The following is a 16,173-nucleotide window of genomic DNA, read 5'->3' as shown; positions in this document are numbered from 1 at the left end:
TTAAACTGTCTGTATCTCAACTCATGAATTCTCCATCTTTTTACCCTTCTGATTCCCTCCCAGCCCCATTTCTGGGGAAGCAGCGGTGTAGAGCTTGGTTAATGGCTGGGGTTAAACCAAGATCTCGCGGAAACTTCACAGAAGTGGTCTGTCTGGGGTAGCCTTGAAGTGGAGTACGAAACCCAGGGAAACACACAAGTGAGAGAGACAAAGAGGAAATGTTTTAAGGAAATGTATGGGAAAAAAGGACAAAAAAATGTTTGGAAATGAGATTATTGCAACATGGCTCAGGGTTTTGACATTTCCTAGCTGGGAAACAAGCTCCAGCTGTGTTTTCTGAAGTCTTCTTGTGCAGTAGGCATATGGGCCTTCACCCTGAGAAGCAGTGGACAGGCTGGGGAAGTGAGAGCAGAGAGGGAGAAACAAGAGAAAAGCAAGAAAAAAGTCCTCACTCAAGGAGTGGCCCAACCACAGCCACTGGTGCACTGGGGAAGATTGAGCACTGAGGTTCTGGGCTGTGCAGTTGCTCCTTGCCCACAAAGTGATCCAGCCAGAGTCACAGCTTGGCTGCCCAATGCAGCATGCAGGCTGAGGTATCAGCTGCTCTGAAGTCATTGGAGGAGTGGGTATCCCTGAAAACTGCCAGTGCCCTGAGGCTGAAATGCTCTCCCAAAACTCCCAGAGGTGCTGTCAAGAACAGATACCCCAGAGAGAAACCAGCTGTGCTCCTGTGGGTTGCCATGGAAGATCGCCGGCCCCTTGCTTGGGGCCAGCCAGCAGTAGCTGACTCATTCTCTAAATTTCAAAGGCCTTTAAATCTTGTTTTCCCGAATGAGTATGGGGTGCTACACCATTTGGAGCTTCATATCTGTAACACTAAACAACATGGCAAGGTCAGAGCAGATGTGACCCACAGATAATGTCCCCAGCAGGACACAGGCTGTCTCCTAGCACCCTCCCCTGCAGTCAGTAATTAGTAATAATGAACACCATTAGTACTCAACTTATTCATTATTCTGTGCAAGCTGAAAAAGCCTTCAGCAGCATGACTTTTAACTGAGGTAGTTATGATTTGGTGTCTTTTCCCTACAGCTCAGTAAAATATCTCTCTAAGTTCATGCTTCATTAGAAATGTTTCATATCATTGTCCAGTTTTTCCTCACCAGAATTCCGTCCATAAATATTAATACCTTCTGGTGATTTTCCCAGGCCTGCTGCTGTCCAGAGAGACTAGTGGGGACTCCCCTTAAAAATACGTTGCTGCAGAACCATTGAGCCTTTGTGTCTGAGTAAGTTGGCAAAAAGCCTCAGACCCTCTGGTCTGCCGGGTTTGCTGGTTCCAGTGCTCCACCAGCCAGGAGGAGTGGGAGCCCTCTGCGCTCTTTCCTTGTGGGATGGCTGCAACAGCACTCCTGGAGATTCTCTGCAGCTGATCAACTTGCACAAGCTTCCAGGCTGGAGAAACATAGTGGTGAGGGATTTTTCTCTGACAGTTTGGATGTGCTGCAGAATCCTCAGGTCTTTGTGCTTGGAGAGTGGTGGAAATCACAACCAAGAGCAATGGCACTCCCTTGTTAGGATGAGTGTGGGGGGTGTGGCATAGCAGCCAGGGTGATGCTTTGGAATACCCTTACTGTTGTTTCCAATGGCCAACCTAAAAACTTGGAAGGTCTTTTTTTTTGAAGATTTGAACAATTTTCTGATGCATTTCTGCAGAGTTCTGCAGCTCTCCTTGTAGTTGCAGCTCTCCCTGGCATCTCTAATAGTGTTTATTTCCCCGGGGGAGCAGACATTACAATTTGTCTCCTTTTAGCAAATGGTATCCTCATGGTGGTACCCAAACCTTCCTCTGCTGCACAGGATTCAGGAGGAATGCAGATGAAGTGACCAGTGACCCCCCCTCCCCTTTCAACACCTTCCCACTGCTTTCTGGGGACAGGTGGTGCCCCTGCAGGGATGCAGGGGTGCTGCCAGCTGTGCCACAGCCCTGGGCTGTACATCCTGCTGCTCTGCTGCTGCCACAGCACTGCAGAGGAGCAGCTTAGCCGGTCACTGGCTGATGCAATGGGAATTTTGTGCTCGTAGTGGGAGGAAAACGTTGCTTTGGGCACATGTTAATCTCTACACATTCATTTCAGTACAGAACAGTATGTTATTGTGAGAAATAGATCAGAAAGTGCTTTGAAGCAGACTTCCTATCCAAAACCCCATGTTGCATTTCCAGGTACAGCTATTGAACTGTTTTGTATGTCACTTGATGGTGTCATATAGAGATCACTCTGCCTCTGATAAATTGAAATTCCCTCTAGCTGGGTAGAACTTTGTACCTGATTTAGAAAGAAAAAGGAAGGGAATGGGGATTTAATTTTGGGCCACTGGAAATCCAGCAAATCTGAAAGCATTAAGCAAGGGCAGGTATGAATCATTCCTTTCTTCTTTGTGCTACTCCAGATGCACTGCTCATGTTCAGCTTCATTAATAATAAATACAGTGGGGAAGCGGAGTTATCTCCTGTCACAGCCAAAGGGCATGTCTAAAGATCCACACAGCTGCTCTCACCCAAGGCTCTGGGAAGGACTGCTCTGTGTACTAGAGAAGTGAACAGAAATCTGTGCTTCTCGCTGTAGCTAACAGTGGTAGGTGACAAAAGGTGAAGGCACCATACAAGGTGAAGTGAAGGTGACATGAAGGCTCTGCAGGAGGAGAGAAGAAACACACAGTAGGGAGTACAACCTTGACATCTGCAGCACGGCTGGCACAGCAGCACAATCGTGCTTTCTAGAGGAGAGGAAAGCATAAGGTTTCTGAGAATCTCTTAAATAACTGCTGAAAAAGCCTGAGCTTTTCATGAGGCAGGTTGCAGCAAAATAAGGACTGCCCAGGTCTTGGTGCCCTACAGCCTCCTGGATGCACTCTGCAAAGATACCTGGTTCTGCTGCTTGCCTGGTCCCAAACTCCCATTTAGGTATCTCTCAGGAATGGCCAATTCAGGGAAGTGCAGGAGGGCATAATCCTGGCTGAGGAATTATGTTACAGTGAGTATCTGAGCACAGAGGGAAATGGTGGATAAAGGGATGCTAGGAACACCTTTAGGATAGCAGTAAAGATGCACGTCCACCAAGTGTTGAGAGAGAGGGGCCACAGCTCCCTTACAGGATGAGGGAGAAACTTTCTGTTGTCACACTCCTGGCACAAATAGGAAAAGCGTCCTTGGAGGAACATCTCCAGAATAGCTTATGAGGGATAAGTCAGACCCTGGAAAACAGCTATGGTGAACACTGGCACGGCAGATTAGGATCCTATTTTAGTCCCTCTACAACTTATTTTATTATCTCTCCTCACCAAGATAAAGTAGCAACTTCCTCCAATACTGAGGGAAAATAATATTTGGTTACTTTGAGTAATTATCCACATCAAGATGGTGGATTTGTTGCCTGACATCAGTTAACAAGCTTTAGTTCAGTAGAGGTGGCTGTGCATGTTTGCAAGTTAGGGCTTTCTGAAAAGCTTTTACTTTTACAGTACAGAAATCACTAATACATAAGTGAGCTTCTAAAACTAGTTCCTTATGGAAGATTATTGTGTTTCTAGTCTATGCTTGGTGTGCAATGATGCATATGCACCCAGATAGAGATAGATATAGATTATATATATATATATATATATATATATATATATATGGAGAGAGAGAGAGAGAGAGAGAGAGAGAGAGAGATGTATAGGTAGATTGATGATGTAAATATGTATAGACATAGATACAGATATAGATATGGAAACAGGTTAAAAAGAGGAAGTTTTATGTTAATGTATGGATTATTAAGCTTTTCTAGTGCAGCAGTTGTGTTCTGCAGAGAACAGGAGCCCTCCATGGCCAATTAGTGGGTCTGCCCTAGAGCAATTCCAGCAGTAACCAGGAGTAAAGGTTAGTAAAGAAAGTAAAAAAACTTAGTAAGTTAAAAGTAAAAGTCAGTAAAGGAGTAAAGAAAGGACATCCTTTGCATGAATGCCAGCAAGAGGGAACCTGTGAATGTTTATTGACAGATGCAAGGCAAGTCCTGCAGGCTCTGACTGACCTGACCTCTGCCAGGAATAGAGGCTGCAGTGGGGAGCTGTGCACTGATGTGGCTGGTCCCACAGCTCCAGGTCTGCTGCAGGGGGAGCAAAGGGCTGGGGGATGAGCACAGTCCTGAGGCACCATCCCCCTTGCTCTGGATATAAGCAGCAAAGTCCACATGGCTAAGAAGCAAGACTTAAGATGGTTATGTAGCTAAGCACAATAAATAGCAAGCACACACACTCACAGAGGCACGTACAAGCTCAGATGATCCTGTGTTACACACGAGGAGCACAGCACAGAGATTCCTTAGGATGGCTCACAGTAACAGAGCCACGGGGAAATCATCTAACAGGGCAAACTCTGCCTGCACTCTAAAACTGTGTCATATACTCCACATAGGGGTCGTCAGGAAAGTATCAATGATCAAAAAGGTACTGGCATTTCAATTATTAAAACAGACTCTAAATTTAACACTCATTTAGAAAAATAGAGTCAGTTCACACTGCCATTGGTTCAGGGTTCACCCTAGCTGCAGCAGTGAGATGGCCAAGTGGTCACAGGGGCTGTAGCTGTGTAGGGTAAGAAAATACTGCCTCATCTTTTTATTTATTTCCTTTTTTTTTTTCTTCTTTTTCTTTTTCCTGTTCTCCTTTTTATTTTTTTTTAAATAATCTAAATTAAGAGAGAAGGCAGAGGTGGCTCTCTGATAAAAACAGAACGAAACTGCAGAATTCTACCACTGTTTATCTGTGGGTTTTGTTAATGACAAATTTATTGGCAGTAAGATTTGACAGGGCCATCTTGAAAACTCTGAGGCAAAACATGAAATCTGCATCTGTTCATCTCTGCTCACCTGCAATACTCAGTTATTTTCTTGGAGATCAGTGGGATCCCATTCAAGCCTAGAACTTGCAGCAGCAACTGTGGTAACAAAGAGACTGGCGCCCCTGTCCTACCCTTCTCCAGGGACTTACTGCCAGCATTGCTGCCCAAAGCCACATTTACCCCAACCCACTTTGGCTCAAATAATGCCATTAGCTGGGGCACTTCTAATAACAGAGCGCTTTTTTTGTCCTGCCAGTCCTGTGCTATGAACAGAGGGCAAAGGCCTCTGTTGGCTGTTTTAGCAGCATTTTCATGTTCCTAGCTCACACACTCCCATCCACAAACCCGTTCCCTCTTTTTCCTGCCAGGCACTGAAAAAAGGATTAAAAATCTCCTCTTGAGTAGCAAGGCTGCAACAAAACTGATTTCCCAGAGTGATTCTCAGCCTCCAGGAGGATGGGACAAGCTGGAACAGGTTGCAGAGTCAAAGGAGAGGTTACAGCCTAAGTGTGACCACCCTCCAAACCCACTTCTTTCACAGCTTTACAGAACTAAGCCACTTGTAAACTGTATTTTAAGTGCAGTTCATCATATTCACCACATTCCATTATCACTTCTCACATCTTCGCTCTCAGCAACTCTTTGAGCTCACAGCTTTGCTGTACACGTGGGTCCTTTCCTCTTAGGCTGGAGCATTCACTGCTGTTTTTCCCTGGTCCCATGAGGTTTCTTTCTTCGTATTTCTTATGTCATCATCTCAATACTCTCACCCTTTCATCTTCCTTGGTTAAGCAGTGTGAAGGTTGTTGTTCTGCTCTCTTTGCTATTGACAGGATGGGACAGCTCAACTCTACCATATAATGTTGTTTGGAATAGATACCTGAAGTGAGTGAAACCGGTATGTAACAGACAAACATCTTCTCTTGGCTCTGAGTTTCCAGTAACAACCTCCCCAGATGTTCCTTCCTGGTAAACATCATTCAACAACAGGTATTTTCAACCATAAAGTGTATCTTTGATTCTGCATTGAAATTAAACCCTTGCAGCTTTTAATCAAATGGATTTTGGCCTCATTATCTCTTTAAAGCATAAGTTGTCTCATTCCAGATTGCAGGAAGTGCTTGGTTCCTTCTGATGACTCTAGATGAAGTGCACAGAGAGCATGTGGGGTGTCCGACCTGCTTCCTCTTCCCCTTGGGAAGGCACTTCTCCCAGAGAAAAGTCACCCACAGGGAGAATTTCCCATGACTCAACCATTGCCACACAAAGCCCAGCATCACCCATGTCACTGACACTGGAGCTCTGCACAGACAGAAATGTGCACTGAAGCAACAGATGTTTGGTATCTGCTCCCTTCCTGTGTCTCTGCCCAGGAAAGGTATCTTCACAAACAGTGGAGATGATGCTCACCAGAGAGTGTAGCAGACAGCCCGGTGTGAATGGTGTGATGTCATCCCATACTCCAACCCTCCTAGGTAGATGTAGTTGCAGCTGCATTCTCACTGAATCTCTCCACATCTTTCTCAGGATGGAGTGGGAAGGGTCACTATGCATGCACGCAGGCTCTCTGCTGCTCAGTGAGCAGAAGGCTGTGGTCCATCAGACCAGTGAAGACATCTTGCACTGCACCACCCAGCAGACTTTTTCTCTGCTTGGAGAAATGTGATGAAAACAACAATCAAAAAAAAAGAAGGTAAAAAGCTGAGCTTGGCAGATGTCAGCGCAGTAGAAAAGTTAAACAAACTCAAGTGTGCAGGTAAAATTGTGGGATGGATCAAGGAAGCCCAACAAAGTAAAAAATTTTAAAGGCTTGTTCTCAGTGCCTGGTGATCCAATGGGAAAAGGATGAAATCTGGCCTCAAGTTCATATTTTGAGCCCCATCTGTGCAAAGAACATCTGCCTGCAATGAAGCAATTTGCATTTGTCTGGAAGAGACAGGGCAGAAGTTTACTGCTAACTGTAAGGATACCTCTTAAATCTAAGGTTATAGGATTTGGACCATGCTATGAAGCCCTGTTTGATTCTACCTCTCCTCATGCAGCACTGGGAGTGATTGCCACAACCAGAAGTTGGCTGAGTGGAAAAGAGAAGTTTTGATGCCCACAGGATGCCTTACTGGGGGCTGTCTAGGTGGGAGTGCTGTGCCCAGGGCCCCCCAGAAGCAGGTTTGCAAGAGTAACTGAGACGAGTGGTTTTTTCTCTTTTTAGAGGGAAGTTGGTATCTGCAGGCACTCAGCCCAGGCTCACCTGCTAGCCTGGCAAAAGGCTCCACTGGCTGGGACTGGGCTAATGATTTCTTGTGACACCAAAATGTAGGTGAGTCCACAGAATAGCTTCAGAGAGCTTATCATAGCAATACTTCAAGCAGAGAACCATGTCTGAGGGCAGTGGCTGACCTGGACACAGGGCATCAGGCTCTGACAGGAGCTTCAGTCTGTGTTCCAAGGGGAGGGGTCCTGCAAAGCAATAGAAAAGTAAATAAAAATTGAAGGGCACTGCTGTGCAAGCTGTCTTCCTCTGGCTCCTGGAAGAAGCCCAGGGCTTTGCCCTATCCCTTAGAGGGATCTTGCAGACAAAGGAATTTCCTCTGCAGGCTGGGTAGTACCTGGAACATGGGGAAATGTGGTAGTAGCCATGTTGTCTCTGGGTGCCTTAGTGCAAGTCCTGTTCATCTTTCCTGTATTTAATTAGAGACAGATTAAAAACAGTATGCTGCTGTTGAAACAGTTCTTTGCTGCTGAAATGAACAGGCATCTGCTGAGCTGGCAGAGGTTACTCCACCAGGTCCCCAGGACATTCATAACTCACTCACACCTGATACAGAGCAAGGTACCCCTTGGGAAATCCTGTCTGTCTCTGAGAGTTTCAGTCTGCTGCATTGGAAAAGAAAGCAGAAAAGATGGAGGGTGGGGGAGAGAAAAGACATTTCATTTTCCTTCAGGGATGTAGAAAAGCAGTGACTGCAAGGCACAAAGTTCTTCCCACAGTCTCATTTAGCTACCACCATAACAAGTTTGTTGACCTAGATCAGAGCTCAAAATTAAGATGGGAATTGTGTAGCACAAACCATTGAACAAGCTCTTTGAGGAAGTATCTGTGTAGTGAGCCATAGCTCTGTGAGCATGGATGTTCCTCCTAGGACAATGCACACTGTGCCCTTCAATGTCCTGGGTACAGGCATTCAGAACTGCAAGGAAGACATGTACCTTAGGGCCATTTCAGGGAGCTGCACCATGTGGAGGCTCTACTCCAACAGCCAAACCCAGATTCAGCCTTTGACAAATCTCCCATGTCATTTTTGCATGACACACAAAATCCAATGAGCAAATACATTACCTGAACCAGGCATGTACCAAAGCACAGACACTGCCTGTGAGTCACCTGCTATTCCTGACTTTGATTAATCCCCTGAGACACTGGTGACATATTAATGCCAAACCATTCAAAGCAGTGACTGATCCGTCCCATCCTCTTTCCTCACCTCCAGCTTCTGAATGGGTATATGTAGCATGCAAAAAAAATGGGGAAATGAAACAAACTAATGAACTCATGTCTTTTTAGAGGCAGGAAAAACAAAGTAGTGTTTGTCTACAAAGCCCTGTTTTCTGCTTTCTCATTGTGACATGTGATGATTATGGATATATGGATTCTTTATAGAAGCAGCAGTAGCAGGTCAAGGCAAACTGCCTTGTTTGCCTGCACAGGTCATGCACAGCTCTCAGATAAGTTTGTGTGATTCCCATTTAAGCAGTGTGAACCAGCCTGTGCCAGGCAAAATTACAGCACCTGCCTTCCCCATTTTTCCTCATCATGTGGCTATCAGTCTGACCATGACAGAGTTTTGCCTTGGGTTGTTCACATCAAGGCCACTTGGTGCTGGCCAGGCACACCTTCTTTCTGCTGTGTAGAAATGCTAGTTCCCAAATGCCTCAGTATTGGCCTTCATTGACCAACTTTGCAAACCTTTTTTTCATAACAGATTCAAACTTCACTTCCCATACAGTATTACATCTTGATCCAGGCTTTTAATTCAGCCATACAGGAGGTATCCTGTGTGAAAGCAAAAATTCTGCCAGAGGGTATTTATTCCACCACTTTCTCTTAAAGCACTTGAAAGCTCTGAATGGATGGAGAATATGCAAAGGGATGAGGTTAAGACAAAACCCTAAGTTCCTGCTTCTTTCATGACTTGATGCTAAGTACAAGCATAAACAAGAAGATATTTTGGTTTGAAGTGTACATTTTTCTTGATAACCTGCCAAAGCTTGAAATCTCTAGCTTGGCCACCACCCCATGATCCACCCAGCAATTTAAGATGTTTGGAACTGAACAGGGAGCTGAAGCTGACGTCTTTGCCACATTCAAGAGGAGGTCATGGTTAGCCCCGAATCTGTCCTGTCACCTGGCAGGACCACTGCAAACCACCATGTGTGCAGTGGCTTTGCTTTCTTAAAAATAGTTGTGACTCTTTCCAAGAATCAATACAAACTAGTAAGCTGTTCAAAACACTGCTTAAAATGAGGCATAATCAGAGCACTGTTCTTCCTGCACCTCCCACACAGGTGTGAACTGCATCTAGCTCTCCTATAACCAGAATCACAAACATACGTGGAAAATTTTGGCTCCTAATGAGAACAACAGGAACCAGAGGGTACGTGCTATAATTTTAGCTCATTGCCTCCATTGAATCACCTCCAACGCAACAAGCATCACATGCTGCATTAAGAAATGGCAGTGCCACCTGGTCATAACATAATTTAGTCAATTGAAAGTAAAAATCTTGCTGTGTAGACGTCATGGTGTGTGTGCAGTTACATGCTTAAAGGATGTTTTTTTTTCTTCTACTTGAAGCTATGCAGGCTTAGAAAATGGAGAGTTTTAAATGCCTGCCATGGATAACTGATTTCAGCTTGCTTTCAGGGAGCTGACAGCCATAAATTCATTTATGAAAAAAAAAAAATTGTTTTCTCTAAGTAGTGAAAATGCTCTAATGTGAAAATAAGCTGAAAGCCAAAAATACACACATTTGTGGGCATGAAAGGTATTTTTCTTCTTCCCTTTTTTTTCTCTGTTGATATCTCCACCTTTCAGCAGCTCCTGAAGTAGGAAAACATGAGGTTTTCCAGCCTGACAGTCAGCAGTGGTAAGCTGGGCACGTTGTCTTGTGTTGTGATTCGTGCTTCCAGAGGTAGTGGTAAAAGTTGTCAAGCTGAGGAATATAAAATAGCCCTGACCTGTGTTTGTGGTGATAAAACCAGGTTGCATTGCTCCAGGAACTGTAGCATTTTCAAATTGAGAATGATAATGTCAGAGAAAATTATTCAGTGTTTAAAAGTGTTTATTTCATGCCCTTATGTATTCAAACAGTGTATTTTTCATGGCATAGCTGAATAGCAAATGACTCATAAATGCCTGTTTTAAAGAATGTCTCTAGTTAGCATGTCACATATGGACCAGGCAACATGTGAATCCACTGCTGAAAGTCAGTGATCTGATCTGGTGGGGAAGGAAGCTATCAGTCCTGGTGAAGGAAGCAATGTATACTGAATGTGGAGACATAAATTCTTTGTGGTTTGGTGTCATTAAGATAAGAAGAATCAAAATTCCCTGCTCCCCCCTCATTTACTTACATGTAGTTACTCAAAGCAATTTGACTAAGAATAGAAAATCTTCCAGTATTATATTCAAGTAGTTGGATACTTTCCTTTTAAGCTCTTATTCCAAACTGCTTTATATTTCTTTTGGAGAAGCTGCCTCTTCTGAAGGGAAATATTTCTCAAGAGGGCAATTTTCGTCAGAGCTGGACTGACAGGCTTCCCAGCTGCAATGTAATTCATTCTTTTACTAATCATAATCTTCAAAAGTGAAACTCACTTATATGCAGGAGCTCTGTCTGAGCTGGTAAGACAGGAAAGCCCCTGGGTGTCTGAGCAAGGGCACAAGGGTACTACTGAGGACAAGGAAGCCCCACCTCAAGTCTCTACATTAGATGTTGCCCAGGTTTCCACGCTGACTGAAGAATTAGTGCAGCTGTCACAGTGCCACTTAGCAGCCCATCAGAGCTGGATTTATTTGTATAAAGAGTATATAAGAATGGTCAACACCCCCCCCAAATCTGACAGAGCATTTCTGTGTGGGAAAGAGAGGGATCTTTGAGGACCTTAAACTAAGTAACTGCGCAGTGACTGTGGGCTCTTAGAAAGCCTTGTTGGAGTGCAGGAGGGTCACAACTAAGCATATACAGGTAATGCTTTGGTGTAAATGGTATTGGGGAAAGAAGTGGATGGTGTAGGTACCTGATCCTATGTTCTATGACATAGAGGAGAGCTGACACAGCAAACAAACCTTTGAAAAGTAATGCCAATGTGGTTGCTTATGGTTGACCAGAGATATGAGACCACCAATAGATAAATCTTTTTCTGAAATCATCATACGTGGACATCAGTCTCAGAAGCTGCTGACTTGACGCCACTGTCTTAGGCAACACAAGAGTAACTGAAGACTGAATAGCTACAGGAGTACAAAGTACACAAATTACTTCTTGCAGTCATTCCTTGCTATTATTGAAATCCTCCTCCTCTAAACCAAACTAAAGTGAACCTGGCTACATCAAATCCACCTGCAATTGTCTCTCTCTCTGTGGCCCTTTGGTTTTGCACTGCCTTGGCAGCACTTCTTCAGAGCTCAGCTTTTGATCTCCTCTCCTCTCCTCTCCTCTCCTCTCCTCTCCTCTCCTCTCCTCTCCTCTCCTCTCCTCTCCTCTCCTCTCCTCTGCTCTCCTCTCCTCTCCTCTCCTCTCCTCTCCTCTCCTCTCCTCTCCTCTCCTCTCCTCTCCTCTCCTCTCCTCTCCTCTCCTCTCCTCTCCTCTCCTCTCCTCTCCTCTCCTCTCCTCTCCTCTCCTCTCCTCTCCTCTCCTCTCCTCTCCTCTCCTCTCCTCTCCTCTCCTCTCCTCTCCTCTCCTCTCCTCTCCTCTCCTCTCCTCTCCTCTCCTCTCCTCTCCTCTCCTCTCCTCTCCTCTCCTCTCCTCTCCTCCTCTCTCTCCTCTCCTCCTCATAAATGAGTGAGAATTTAAATGAGTAAGGGTTTTGTGAGCCATTGTATCACTACCGTGTTCTGAAGCAAGTAACACACCTGCTGGCCTGCACACATTGGATTCATTCTACATGCAGCATCACTAAAATGCCCTTTTTGAAAATAACACATTGTGAACTGGTAACATTGCAGTAGATAATTCTGAAGTTTTATTGAGATACTCATATTTAACATTGTTTAAAAGGTGAATCAGGCTTCACACATTTACTAAGCACTCCTATGTGTGCTGTACTGTGTTAATTGTTGAACACATCTATTTATACACACTGATGCATTTCTCTCCTTTTTGTGTAAATTCTGACCTTTTTGCCGGAGCAAGGTAACTTTTGATAGCATGTTGTAACAGCAGACTTTAATTTCTGTTGCTCTGCTGATCCAAAACTATTTTAAAACCCAAAAATCAGCTGGAGAAAAAAAAATCATGTAGGAATGTGAAAAATTGGGAAGTGCTTGGTATTCAAAAAATATTTAATTAAATCATGTTAAATTATTAGATTATATTATAAATTGCTCTTTTGTTTTCAATGTGGCCCCATGAAAAGCTTTGATGGGCCAGATGAGCATAGCATAATAGAAGCTGACTCTTCTGGAAGGCTCTTCTGCATTTCTGAAGTGTGAAAATGTGGCACACTGTGAACTTGCTTCAGAGAGAGTCATCACAGTAACTTGACAGTGAAAACATGTTTTCACTGTAGAGTTACTCCTGTTTCAAAACTGAAAACAGTGACATTTTTGAGCCACTAAGTGGCCGTAATACAGGTAAAACTTTAATCTCCAAAAGCCTAAAATACAAATTGGAAAAGAGGCTTCAGCCTGGGTATTGAAGAATTAAAGAGACTGTAGGATATTTATAAGATTGCAAGCAGATACTTCAAATTCTTTTTATTTGGAGAGTCACAACCTTGTTTTCATTAGACAATTGTCACTTGGAATTCTATCTGCTGGAAGCGGGGTGGGGAAGGGGCAGGATGGAGGGGGAGGGTGGTCTTCCTGTGCATTTAGAAGGAGCTAGGAGGATCCAGCACAAGAATCAGCATTAGCTCTTCTATCTATGGAAATATTCATGGCCAGATTGGTGGGGTTTTGAGCACCCTGGTCTAGTGGAATGTGTCTCTGCCCTTGATGGGGCGGGGTTGACACCAGGTGATCTTTGAGGTCCCTTACAACTCAAACCATTCTGATTCTGCAATTCTATGTTCCCCATGGAAAGTCCAAGACATTTCTTTTTTCTCCATACATCAATGTCAGTGTGTGATTTAGTGTTAAGAGAATTTGGGAGAGCTAACAATAAAACCCACGAGTCCGGGGAAGAGATTTTCCACTAATATGACAAGAAATGTCTCTCATTCTTTAAGGCTCCTCTCCATTCAGGATTTTGCTGGGGGAGGACTGCTGACTGGAGGCTTTCTATGACTGTGTCAGTGCCCTCTGGCCATCATCAAATGCATTCCTGCAGAAGCAGATTATGCTCCCATTGCAGATGTGGTTACCAAATCCAGCATATTTTTATGGCTCTCCAAATTCTTCGGCTCACTGGACCATGTTGCAGTATTCTGTGCAGCCCCTAATGGGCCTCTACATTTCTGGCTTTGCACCAAAAGTAGTGTTCACCCAGCATTAGGGCAGGCAGCAGGGGAGCAACTGACCCCATAAGAGCACTGTTGCTGTCCCTGGGGCTGGTCTGCTGTAGGGACTACCAACAGGCTCACAGAGTCCCTCATCAAATACAGGTGCAGAAGGTGGATGTGAATGACTACAGATCACACAATGATTAGCTCTGATCATCCTGTCCTATCCATGCTACAAAGCTCTGCTTCCCCTTGAGAAGACCAGCAGGGCAGTATCTTATCTTGCTCATAAAGAAGCAACAGCAGAACTTCCTGGCAGGAAAGATAAGATGCTTTCATGGTCTGAAATTGCATCTGTGTTCTCCTTTTCAGTTTTTCTTACTGTTTTCACTTTTCACTCAGTATCTGCAAATTTTCACAATCTCTTCTGAAGCTGACACGTCCTAATTCTTTAATGTCATTTCCTCCATGGCTTTATTCCCTTCCAGATGTCTCAGTAAGGTCTAAATTTGGAACCTCTGCTATGCTGCCTTATAGAGTTGCACCTGTCGCTGTCTGACACTTGGGACCCTGCTCTGCTGTGGGACCTCCCCAGTCAGTTTAAACTGAGAAAGTGAGAGAGGGTGGAAACTGTCAGAGATGCAAGAACCAGTGGCTGTTGGGAGCAGGGATGAGTTCTCCCAGGCTGCTCTTGACCTGCTACAAAGTCATGATTTTTATAATACCACTCTCCCTCTCAGACACACTATTCAGAGACAAAGCCTTGTAGAGCAAGCAAATGACAGCCAAGACAAAGCAGGGGCATAAGAGACAGAATGTGGGCATGGCAAGTCCCTTGGCAGGTCACAGCAGCCCTCCACATGAAAAGCCAATGCAGAACCAACTCATGCCTCAAATGAGTTGCTCTGCCTCCATTTCTAGGTTTTTATTTTCCTTTTTTTAATCCTTCATGCTCTTGTGAGCAATGATTACTGCCATTGCTATATAAATTAGAGATGAAGTATTTCTCCTAATTGCTTTCTGCAGGCGTATTAAGGCAGAATACTGTGATCTGAGAACACAGACCCTGCACAGCAGAGCTCTCTGAGGGCTGTATGCTGCGCCAGGATGTCTCTCTTGGGACAAAAGGGATTATAGAAGAAGTTGTGTCTTTAAATGAGAAGTGATGGGAGATTGGGAGGGAGAAACCCATAGCTTTAGCAGGTTTTTCATGGAACATAAATTCTGCCCTCCACACCTGCTCCATAAGCAAATTTTTGGGTAGCAGTATTGGCAGTGGCCTTTCACTCAGCCATTGAGAGAGAGCAGCCAGCTCTGCTCTCTCTCAAAGCTGTAAACCTCTATTTAATGTACATGTCTGCCCAGGGCCTCCAAACCTGGTGTCCCCCATGTCTGGGGTTAATAAAAGGATGAGGTAGCCTGAGCTTTTTACAGTCTGTGCTCGATGAAGAATTGGGCCAGCCTGTTCCTAATTCCCATGCAGTGTACTGCCCAGGTGGAGGGGCACACATCAGGAGCAGGCCCTCTTCTCCTGGGCAATGAGTTAATTAGAAACAATTTTGGTGTTCCTGGTCTTTCACTAGTGGGTCTGTGTAGTAGCCTTTAAAATTGAGGTTTGGGAACTTACATGCATCATAAATGCTTGGAAAAATGTCAACATTCTTTTGAGCATTCTGAGTGGCTAGTGTTAGAGTCAGGGTTTTATAAGAAACTTCAGTAAGTATGAACTGGAATAACATCATGTGAACTAGCAGTTAAATACATCATTTTAATAGACTGTAGCCTCACGTGCCTCATGCCTACCATATGGCGAAGTGAAGGTAGTTCATAGTGTGCTAAACCTATACACTGAGTAGAATATCCTTGCTTTGCTATCTTTCTGAATCCTCTTCCCATGTAATGTCAGGATACTTTTTCCACTGAAAATGAGGTGCATTAAGTTGCAAGGAAGGGACAAAAGGTGTTTCCTGTTTCACCACTGAAACCAGCTCTGCCTTGTTCCTATCCTGGGATCAGAAGGTGGGGACAAAAAATGTTAGGGAGTGACGTGAAACCTTTACTCACACAAGCAGTGCAACGTGCATTATGGGACCCACATTGAAGCTGTGTGTTTCACCCTCTCTGCAGCTGCTGTGGGTGAGAAACTCTTTCTGCCTTCTAGCCCCCTGCCCAGGCCACAACAGTCTGTGTGTCCTGTGCAACAGCAGCTCCTGCTGCTGGCTGAATTGCAGGACTTAAACAGGAAAGCCTGTTAGGCTGGCCTTATGAACCCATCTGGAAGTGCTGGCAAACACACAATTAACCTTTGGCCTGAAAAAAAGAAAAAAGCAGAGTTTTGAGTAAGCCTCCAAGTTTGTCAATGCCAAGTTTTTTCTGGCAATGGAACTATAATTTCTTGCCTTAGAGCTGGTAAGAACCAACTAAAGAGTCTCCTGGCACTAATTCTCCAGGGAGTTTCTAGCCCTTGGTGCTTGCAGAAAGGCTGACAATGTGGGAGGTGTCATAAGCAGATACAGCACTGTGATGCTGAGCTGAAATGGGAAGATGCAGACCAGAGTGCCCACAAAGGATAGAAAGAGACCATCTTTGATCATTTTTCTGTAGAGGTTTTTTTTCGTTTGTTTGTTTGG

The sequence above is a fragment of the Chamaea fasciata genome, unplaced genomic scaffold (assembly GCF_029207755.1).
Source record: "Chamaea fasciata isolate MVZ Bird 193981 ecotype frontalis unplaced genomic scaffold, bChaFas1.0.hap1 SCAF_4, whole genome shotgun sequence".
Taxonomy (NCBI): Eukaryota; Metazoa; Chordata; class Aves; order Passeriformes; family Sylviidae; genus Chamaea; species Chamaea fasciata.
The sequence above is the reverse complement of the archived record's forward strand: the minus strand, read 5'-3'. Positions refer to the sequence as shown.